Source organism: Panicum virgatum, unplaced genomic scaffold, assembly GCF_016808335.1.
Source record: "Panicum virgatum strain AP13 unplaced genomic scaffold, P.virgatum_v5 scaffold_4536, whole genome shotgun sequence".
NCBI lineage: Eukaryota > Viridiplantae > Streptophyta > Magnoliopsida > Poales > Poaceae > Panicum > Panicum virgatum.
Genome location: NW_024376401.1, coordinates 13,987 through 24,499, shown reverse-complemented (window position 1 = coordinate 24,499; position 10,513 = coordinate 13,987). Strand labels below are relative to the sequence as shown.

At 45.9% G+C, this 10,513-nt stretch overlaps 1 non-coding gene across 1 annotated transcript; it reads right to left on the bottom strand.

The window, feature by feature from the left end:
• Positions 1 to 2,513: 2,513 nt before the first annotated feature.
• LOC120694282 lies at positions 2,514 to 2,622 on the bottom strand. The gene has a single exon (XR_005683419.1). It is a non-coding gene; the product is annotated as a small nucleolar RNA R71 (small nucleolar RNA).
• Positions 2,623 to 10,513: the final 7,891 nt, after the last annotated feature.

Genomic DNA, 10,513 nt, shown 5'->3' with positions numbered 1-10,513 from the left:
CACCATTTTTTGACACGTGTCAAGGAAGATGATTTTCGTGAAGAGAAAGTGGCCGATTTGGAAGAAAACAAAAGATGCACAGAGTTGGAATCGGCCGATGGAGTCCGTTCGATGGACCAGGGGAATATTGTGCGAAGATGCTAATTTATCCGTTCTGGTGCTCGGCCGATGGGAAGTTGCCGATGAAGTCAAGGAAGGAGAAGCGGATCCAGACTATACGAGAATCTTGATGATTATTGAAGGTGCTTAAATGCCATTTTTACCCGTCAACTATACTCAATAATAAAGGAAAACTACATGCCTTACTCACATATTTGTATCACTAACCTCGCTCCACAGTTGTTTTCGAGTTTTGTACACTTCAGATGAGCAGGAGCGGAATAAGACGAAAACAGGCAGCTGACGCCATACAACTACGTAGAATATCGCATCTAGCATCACACCCTTACATGTCATAGGAAACGGGGCCTCCATGCATGATGCACCAGAGGATAAGGATAAGGATCAAAGAATATACCATCCAGCAGAAGATCAGGCCAAGAGGCTGCCAGGTGGGGTCGGCCGACCCCCTGGGTCGGCCGAACCTGGCCTGGTTCCCGTCCAGGTGCACTTCGAGGAGGAGTGGCTGCCAAGGTACCTGATCACCTTCCATATGTGCGTTGGCGGGAAACGACCTCTAGAGCTATAAATAGGCGTCTCCTCCACCCCCCTCAACACACACACATTTACTTCCTTTCTCTCCAAGAAGGCTCTCTTCTCTCTTGCTTTCTTAGCTAGATTTTGGAGCTAGGCTAGTTCTCTTTAGCGAGCAAGTCGTCCTCGGGGTCGTTGAGCAATCCTCGGCTCCTGGTATGGCTTTGTATCCGACTTGTCAGACTTCTATTCATAATATAGGGTTTTGCCATGGTTGCTTTACTATCTTGATAGTTTATCAATCCATGCTTCGTTCGTTCATAAGTTATGCTACGGTCTTGGTTAGGCCAGATGATCCGGGTACGGATAGAGGTTCGTTGTGCCTTCGGGCTTGCTCTAGTGTTTTGCTCGTCCATCCGAAGGGTGGGAGACCTGGGGGCACTAAAGTAGTGACTTCGTACACGAGCGTGATGCTCGGGTATACGGGATCCTTCGGATATGACCATGCTCCATGGTGTAACTGGGGTAGACGGCAGGTGGTGACAGCCCAGTCCGTCCGGCGTAACAGCGGTGTTGCGTTTAGCGTACTCCCCAACATTCGGGTTCGGTGTAGGAGTTCATGCAAAGAGGTAACGGGATTGGATGTACTCCGGTGCGGGACCTTCTCCCCGCTATCCCATTTTCCTAGCACCTACAGTCCTAACCATGATCTAACATGACCCCAGCTTTGGATAGAAGCACTAGGACACCTAACCTAGCCTAAGCTCCAGCTGACTTGACGTCGGATAGAGTAGTTCTTTGTTTTATAGTTTCTCTCTTTTATTCCTTCCTCTTGGAGTGTGGATGTGTGTTGTGTCACATTACCCTTGCTTATTCTTTATCTGTACTTACCCCTGTTAGAGTATTGCCTATTGCTTGAGGCACAATGTCATGGTTAATGTTGAGTACAATACCTTTGCCGCTGCCGTCCTTTGGGACACAAATAAATGACGATACCCTTACTCTCCGGGTGAAATGCTACAACGGTATATCCGTACGCTTGCGGATCCATCTGTAATCATATTGATTATACCATGAGAGTGGCACCCCTTGGGTGCAGTTGCTAGGATGGGTTCGGCGCCCTCATTTCTAGTGATTGCACTAAGGACTGCCAACAGGCATTTCTGGCACTGTTGCTAAGGATTAACCATTCCTAGTGATTGCGCTAAGAAATGTCAACAAGCATTTCTGGCGCCGTTGCCGGGGACGGCATGTGAACAAAGTTATTGTGCTGATATTAACTTAGTCCTTATACTCAGGATATAGTCTTTACTCTTTCAGGCTAATGTCACTTTATGTCTTCTTTTATTTTTGAATTGAAAGAAGACAGGGGTAGTGTATGACCGGTTTCTCCTTGCCGGAAAACTACATAGACAATCCAGAGAGGCTCGTGAGAAGGGCACGACCTCGCATCGTTCCTCCTCTCGCTATCCTCCCGACACAGGAACCCATTTCAGAAGCACCACTTGTTCTTGAGGCTATGGCTGAAAAGACTCTCCGCGAGTTATGTGTCCCCTCCATCGACAATGTGGCCACTGGCCCCAACATCAATGTCGGGGACATGAACTTCGAGCTCAAATCAAGTCTCATCAACATGGTGCAGGCTAGCCCATTCTGTGGCAAGCCAAATGAGGATGCAAATGCACATTTGCAGAATTTTCTGGAGCTCTGCGACACTGTTGTCATACGGGGTGTCACCGCCGACGTTGTCAAGTTTCGTTTGTTTCCCTTTTCCCTCTTGGGGAAGGCGAAACAGTGGTTTTACAAGGAAAAAGATATCGACACCTGGGACAAATGCTCCAAGGCGTTCCTCGCAAAATTCTTCCCGCTGGGCAAAACAAATGCTCTGCGCCGGAGAATATCAAGTTTCTAGCAGACGGGGATGGAATCCATCCCAGAAGCTTGGCAAAGGCTGCAGGAATACATCCTGGCTTGTCCTCACCATGGCATGGACGAGTGGCTCGTCCTGCAAAGCTTCTACAACAGGCTCACAACGACATCTGAAGCCAATATTGATGCCACTGCTGGAGGAGCCTTCCTCGACCTGACCATTACCAAATCCAAAGCATTGGTCGAAAAAATGGTCTCCAATCAAGGGTGGAGCGATGAACGACTCCAACCCCATACAAAAGGCATGCATACCGTTAAAGAGACGGATATGATTGCCGCGAAGCTGGACCTCCTAATCAAGAAGATGGAGGAAGGGAGCAAACAACCGATCCATGCTCCCGTTTACGCCATGGGTTCGCACTTCATGTGCGAAGTCTGTGGTAACGATGGACATTCGGGGAACGACTGCCCCGAAACCCGTGAAGACTGCGCATACCTCAACAACAACCATAACAATGGAATCTGTCCACCACAAGGAGGCCAGGGGTGGAACCAGCCACGTCCACCTTTTCAGGGAGGTAATAACTACAATCCTTCTTATAATTCGAATTTCAGTTCGAACCAATCTCCCTTGAGAGAACTTGTCCTTGGCCAAGTTAAAATCAACGAAAATATAAATAAAAAGATTTTGGCCAATGACAAATCCCTGGAAAGTTTAAATGTCAAGCTTGAAACTTTGTCTTCAACTCTTAGAAACCAGTTAAGTTTCAACAAAATGATCGAAACCCAGCTTGCTCAAATTGCTGCTTCGTTACCTGCTATTGAGAGCGGGAAGATCCCGGGGCAACTCGAGTCTCTCGTTGAAAATGTCAGCATGGTGTCTACCGGATGGAGTAACTCGTCCCGGAGGCTACCACGCAATAACCATGCAGGTAGGTACTATCCCCCAAGGAACGACGTCTGGGATGGCATGGTGGCAGCTGTGCAAGAGGATCCAGGGGTCCCCATGATCAGCTGCTCGATCTACATCAAACACTTCGAGTGATGCCTATGCAATATGGGGGCAAGCATGAATATAATGCCCAAGGTAATATATGAAGCACATGAATATCCTGCTCTTTCCCCAACAACTATGCTCATACAGCTTGCAGATTCAACCATTCGGTATCCCGAAGGGATAGCCGAACACGTTTTCGTACGAGTACGAGACTATTTCGTCCTTGCCGACTTTGTGGTAATGGATATGGAGGGCGACCTCGGAGTTGACCTTGTACTTGGGCGACCTTTTCTAAGGTCTGCCAAGGCAAGGATCGATGTCGGAAAGGGAGAAACCTGTTTCCATGTCGGAAGGGAGGATATGTTTTTCAGGTTCAAGAAGAAGGAAGAGCAGCGCTTCTTGATTCAACAAGACAGTGAAGGGCAAGCACTCTGGGGTGCACCAGAACCCCAGCCAGAACAACGACCCTCCGCACCTAAAAGAAAGAAGAAGGAAAAGAAGGTTTGGCGGAAGGTCGAGAGTTCGGCCTCATCCAGTTCTGCAGGACGAACCGACGAATGGTAAGTATGGTTGAGAAAAGTCGTGCACGTCGCACTTTAAACGACGCGCCCTTGCCAAAGGTAAATTGGTATTTATCTCATATTTTCTTCTCCGCCTTTTCAAATTTCCTTTGCACCTTATTTGTTTTTCTCCACTGCATGTTTGAAATTTTCAAAATTGTTTTCTGCATGCTAGAATTTTTCTAGCACTTTTCCCTTTTTACAAAAAAAAACCAAAAAAATATTCTCTGAGTTTTAAAATCCTTTGGGAAAAATAATTTGGACATATTTTCGAGCAAACTTTTGGCCGTGCACCATATTTTCAAAGTTCATAACCGTTGAGGAATCACCTGGCCAAAGGAGAGCACCAGGGGGCCCACCCTGGGGCCGGCCGACCCCACAAGTCGGCCGACCCAGGGCCAACGGCTCCTGGGCCCCACCTTCTCCAACGGCTTCCTGACCGTTGTGCCTGGCTCCTCCTCGGGTGCACTCGCCCAGTTTCCTTCTGTTATCACCATAAATTAACAGGGTTAATTAATGGGCCGAGAGCAAGTTGGGCTTACTGCGGAAATTAAAGAAGGCTTGTGAATCGGCTGTGTTACCACCAGAATTTGGTTGAGAAGGATATGGGCCGAAGCTGCCGATGGGCCTATACGGATTGTCTAGGGAAGAGGCGATTGTGGTCCATGCTAAGAGCCGATGGGCTCTTCTTATCTGTGTGCGTCGGGAGCCAATGGGCTCTCTTTATCTGTAATCATTAGAGATAGATTAGTTTTCGTATTGGACTAGGTTTTGTTTAACTTGGTCGTCAAGTCTACAAGACTATAAATATGTACCCTCTGACATTCGTAAAGGAAGAACGTCATCACGTTTTGCAAACAACAACTCTCGGCGCACCGCCACCCCTAATTCTAGGGTTTCATCCAAGTAAGCGCCATGCTGCCCTGATCGCTTCCTGCGATCAGGGCAGCGTTGTTCTTGCTTTTACCTTGGTATTACTCATACTTAAGCATTTTTGATGGCGAGTAGTGCTAGTGTTGGCGCTCCTTAAGTACCCATTTTACTATATAATTAGGAGTCGTTTTGGTAAATTCTTCGGGATGATTCATGTACTAACCCACCACTTGGCACCCGAACTTGACCGGTTTCGATTTTGTCCTGGATTTTGGAGTATGTTGCATTTTGACAGGAAATTGGACATTTTTGGATAGATCAAGCATGGGATAGATTCAATGGATTGATTGAACAAGGACCGAAGCTCCGATTTTCTGGTGAAGTACTCTTGCATACTTTTTATTTTTCCCTAACCCCCGAGTGCATGCAATTTGTTCAAATGTGTGCAAGAGGAGATCTCATGGAGAAAACACTCACGGAAGCCGCCCAACTCCTACAAAAAATCAGCAAGGGTGCGGCCATGCGAAGAGATTGGGAAAAACGATGTTCGGCAAGCTCCGAGGAAGAATCTCAAGTGCGGGTGCTTGCTGAAATTTTCAGAAAAGAGGCATCGGAAGTGAGGGAAGAACAACCGAAGCATGGGAAAGTCATAGAGACAAACCACGATGAAGAAGCATCGATCTGGAGTGCAACGAAAGACGACCCGGAAAAGAAAGGAAGAACCATGGGCACCGCCAAATCGCTAAGGGAATTCGAGCAATTGGATTGGATACCAATTGACTTCGGAAAATTGTTCGACAATGCAAGACCGCATCCAAATCAGCGAGGAATGGCGAAGGTGATAGCGGAAGACTTCCTGCCGGATAATCACACGGGATATACATTTGGCAAGGAATCGGCCGGCGATATTATTCGAAAACTTTTTGAAGAAAAAGAGGAAGAGATTGACTTAGACGAAGTGCTGGAGATCAAAAGGACCCTGGGAGTGAACTCGGAATCATCACCCTATGCGCACATAGCCCAAGTATATGCGATTGGAAGCGATCAAGGCGAAGGTAACCCATCACCCACACCTCGTGTTGATTGCATAATAGAAGGAACAAAATGTTGCAATGTTTTATGTGACGTTGGCGCCCATGTTAGTGTGCTGAGTTCCAAGGTTTATGTTGAGCTTTTTAACGAAACATCAAACCTAGATGCCACAATCATTAAATTGATCATGGGAGATGGTAGATTAATCAAACCGCTAGGAGTGCTTAGAAATCTAAATGTTGCTATAGCGGGTAAAAAAATTCCTACCGACTTTTTTGTGATTAATGCTAGTGATGATGAGCATGAAGGCATAATCCTTGGAAAACCCTTTCTCAAATTAGTAAATGTTGTTCTAGATGTTGTAAAAGGGATTGTCACTTTTGATCTAGATGGAGAGAAGCGCACATTTGAATTTCATTCAAAATCGTCTTTTGCTTCACCTCTACCTCTTGATAACGAAGAGGTAGAGAGCATTTGTTCCATTGATTCTTTCAAGGATCCTCTCCAACGCGCTTTGGAGAATGGAGACGCTCAAGATGATCAAGACGAAGAACTAGTGGAAACAATGGAAGAATTGAAGCCACAACACGGGAATTTGGAGGAAGAAAAATTTGAAGACATTGGAGAGTTAGATCAAGAAGAGGATTGTGTGCCCGATGTTGAGATGAAGCCACTCCCCAAGGGATTGAAATACGAATTTTTGGGAGAGGGCAAGACTTTTCCGGTGATTATTAGCGACGAATTGAGCCTGGAAGAGACGGAGAAGTTTCTGAATTTATTGAAGAAGCACAAAAAGGTGATCGGCTACTCGATTAATGACTTGAAAGGTATTAGCCCCGCTTTTTGCACACATCGTATACAACTCGAGGAGCAATACAAGCCGGTCATAGAACATCAAAGAAGGTTGAGCCATGCTATGCGTGATGTGGTGAAGAAGGAGGTTATCAAATTGTTGAATGCCGGAATAATATACCCCGTGCCACATAGTGAATGGGTAAGCCCCGTGCATTGTGTTCCTAAGAAAGGAGGACTCACGGTTGTGAAAAATGAGAAGGAGCAATTGATACCGCAAAGAAGCATCACGGGATGGAGGATGTGCATCGATTATAGAAAATTGAATAAGGCAACGAGGAAGGATCATTTTCCACTACCATTCATTGACGAGATGCTAGAAAGGTTGGCAAAGCATTCACGCTTTTGTTACCTTGATGGATACTCGAGATTCTTCCAGATACCTATTCATCCGGATGATCAACATAAGACCACGTTTACTTGCCCGTATGGAACCTTTGCGTATCAGAGGATGCCTTTTGGATTGTGCAATGCGCCAACTTCTTTTCAAAGGTGCATGATGGCTATATTTTCAGATTTCATAGAAGAGATTATGGAGGTATTCTTGGATGATTTCTCGGTGCATGGTACTAGCTTTGATAATTGCTTGGGAAATTTGGAGAAAGTTCTTAAAAGATGTGGAGAGGTTGACCTTGTGCTTAATTGGGAGAAGTGTCATTTCATGGTGAAAGAAGGAATTGTTCTCGGTCATGTTATCTCCGAGAGAGGGATAGAGGTGGACAGAGCAAAAATAGAAACCGTGGAGAAGTTGCCACCACCTACGGACATCAAATCTTTGAGGAGCTTCCTCGGTCATGCCGGATTCTATAGGAGGTTCATAAAGGATTTTTCAAAAATCACCAAGCCATTGACACAACTTCTCCAAAAAGATGTGGAATACATCTTCGATAGTGATTGCCTTCACGCATTTCGAACACTCAAGCAATCCCTCATAAGTGCTCCTATCATGCAACCTCCGGATTGGAATCTACCTTTTGAAATCATGTGTGATGCGAGCGACTACGCCGTAGGAGCCGTTCTTGGACAAAGAAAAGAGGGGAAGGTAAATGCTATCTACTACGCAAGCAAGACTCTCAATAAAGCCCAATTTAATTATGCAACAACAGAGAAAGAATTGCTTGCCGTGGTATTCGCCTTCAAAAAATTCAGATCATACATAGTAAATTCAAAGGTGATAGTTTATACCGACCATGCGGCAATCAAGTATCTCTTCTCCAAGAAAGATGCTAAACCACGCTTGATTCGATGGATCCTATTGCTACAAGAATTCGATGTGGAGATAAGGGACAAGAAAGGGGCAGAAAATGTTGTGGCCGACCACCTATCAAGGATGAACCATGGAGATGATGGAAAAGAACCTATCGAGGATCAAATGAGAGATGATCACCTATATAGAATTCTCGACAAAGATAGTTGGATGAATGAAATAATAAGGGCAATAAAAGGGATGCCCTTGGATCACTTGAACAAGAATGCAAAGAAAAGAGTGATCGCGGAAAGAAGAAAATACTATTGGGATCCACCATACTTATATAGATATGGAGAAGATGGAGTCCTAAGAAGATGCATACCAAAAGAGGAATGTGAAGAAGTTCTAAGAAAGTGTCACTCGTCGGGATATGGAGGACATTATGGGCACTTTAGAACTCAAGCTAAGGTATGGGCTAGTGGATTCTATTGGCCCGAGATGCATGAAGACGCGAAAAGATTTGTTTCGACTTGTCCGGAATGCCAAAGGATGGGGAATATCTCGCAAAGGAATGCCATGCCATTGAACTACAATTTGCAAATAGATCTATTTGATGTCTGGGGAATCGATTTCATGGGACCATTCGTGAACTCACATGGATTTGAGCATATATTGGTGATGGTGGACTATGTTTCAAAGTGGGTTGAAGCTATGCCATGTCGGAAGGCATCAACGGAGGAGTCCATAAACATGATTAAATCGGTAATCTTCCCTCGATATGGCGTCCCGAGAATCTTGATAAGCGATGGAGGAACACACTTCACGGGCAAAGACTTTGGTAAATGCTTGAAGAAATTGGGAATTGAACATAGAGTGTCCACGGCTTATCACCCCCAAACAAATAGACAAGCGGAAACTTCGAACAAGCAATTGAAGGACATTTTAAAGAAGATCGTGGTAAAAGGAGGAAAAGATTGGTTGAAGAGACTAGATGATGCACTATGGGCATATCGTACGGCACACAAAACCCCGATTGGTATGACTCCTTATCAATTTGTTTATGAAAAAACATGCCACTTGCCGGTTGAGCTAGAACATAAGGCGTATTGGGCGATGAAGGAGATGAACTTTGATGCGGAAGCCGATGGAATTAAAAGGAGAATCCAAATAAACGAATTGGAGGAGTTAAGATTGAAAGCGTACAATAGTGCATCAATTTACAAAGAAAGGATGAAGAGGTGGTACGACAAGCGATTACAAAACAAGGAATTCAAAGAAGCAGACAAGGTCCTACTATACAATTTAAGATTCAAACTCTTTGGCAAAGGAAAATTACAAAGCAAATGGGATGGACCATACGTCGTACACTCGGTTTCACCCACGGGAGCGGTGACAATCATGGATGTGAAAGGCGACCAATATGTGGTGAACGGACAGCGACTTAAAGGTATTCTTGGAGCCCGATGTCGTGCCCCTTCATTACATTGACATATACACCATGGATGAGGAACCGGAACGTCAAGCCTAACGACGTTAAGCAAGGTAAGTTTGTAAATATTCTCTTTTAGATTTTATTTTCATAGTTTTATTTCTATTCTGGACGAACTTTGAATAAAACATAGACTTCTAATTTATTGGTGTGCACCTCGGAAAAAGTTGGAGTCCAGTGGGCTGAAAAACCCCCTGGGCCGGCCGGCCCAACACCCCTAGGCCGGTCGGCCTTAGCCTCTTCGTGTGAGAATCGGTCTCAATTTTCGGTAGGTACGAGATAAGGAAATTTCAAACCTGTGCCTTATAGATTTCGCATGCCAAAACCGAAGAGATTTTGGACTTCTCGTCCAAGTCTTTTCGGGATATAAATAGAGGCGCGGGTTAGATCTATTCTCTCATACTTTTTAATCTACACCACCACGTCGTGAGAGACTTCGACAATGGCCGGTCCAGCGAGCGCAAGAGCCATGATTGCAGCAATGGAGATCGAGGAGAGGGGTTGGACGCCTGACACCCCCACGCCAAAGACACCTAGCCCCATCTCGGCAACCGGTGCGCAGCCCCTCCTTGTCGAAGCAAAACGATGTGAAGCGAAGGCCCCTCCGAAGAAATTCAATACTCAAGCAAGGATGAGCGTCGGAGGGAAGGGCCTTCAATGGTGCAACGAGAAGCTAGCTCAAGCCCAAAGGGTGATCGTCGTCATCAGCAGCGATGAAGACGAAGGCGAGAAGCGACAAGACAAAAAACCACCCGCACCTAGGCGTTCCTTGCGCCTTCTCGGAGTTAAAAGGAAAAATTACGTCGAGCACACCCCGGAGCCGAAGGACTATGCTGGAGACAGTGATTGGGAGAGCATCATGAGCCCTGGTTCATGGGGTGCCACCGGTCGTGACTACGATGATGATTGGCCGGGGTGGGCTGAAGAGGAGAGAAGGAAAGAAGACGACCCCTCCGGAGGTGATAGCGGCAAGAAGAAGAAGGACGACGACGAGCCCGAAGATGACAGCCCCAACCGCG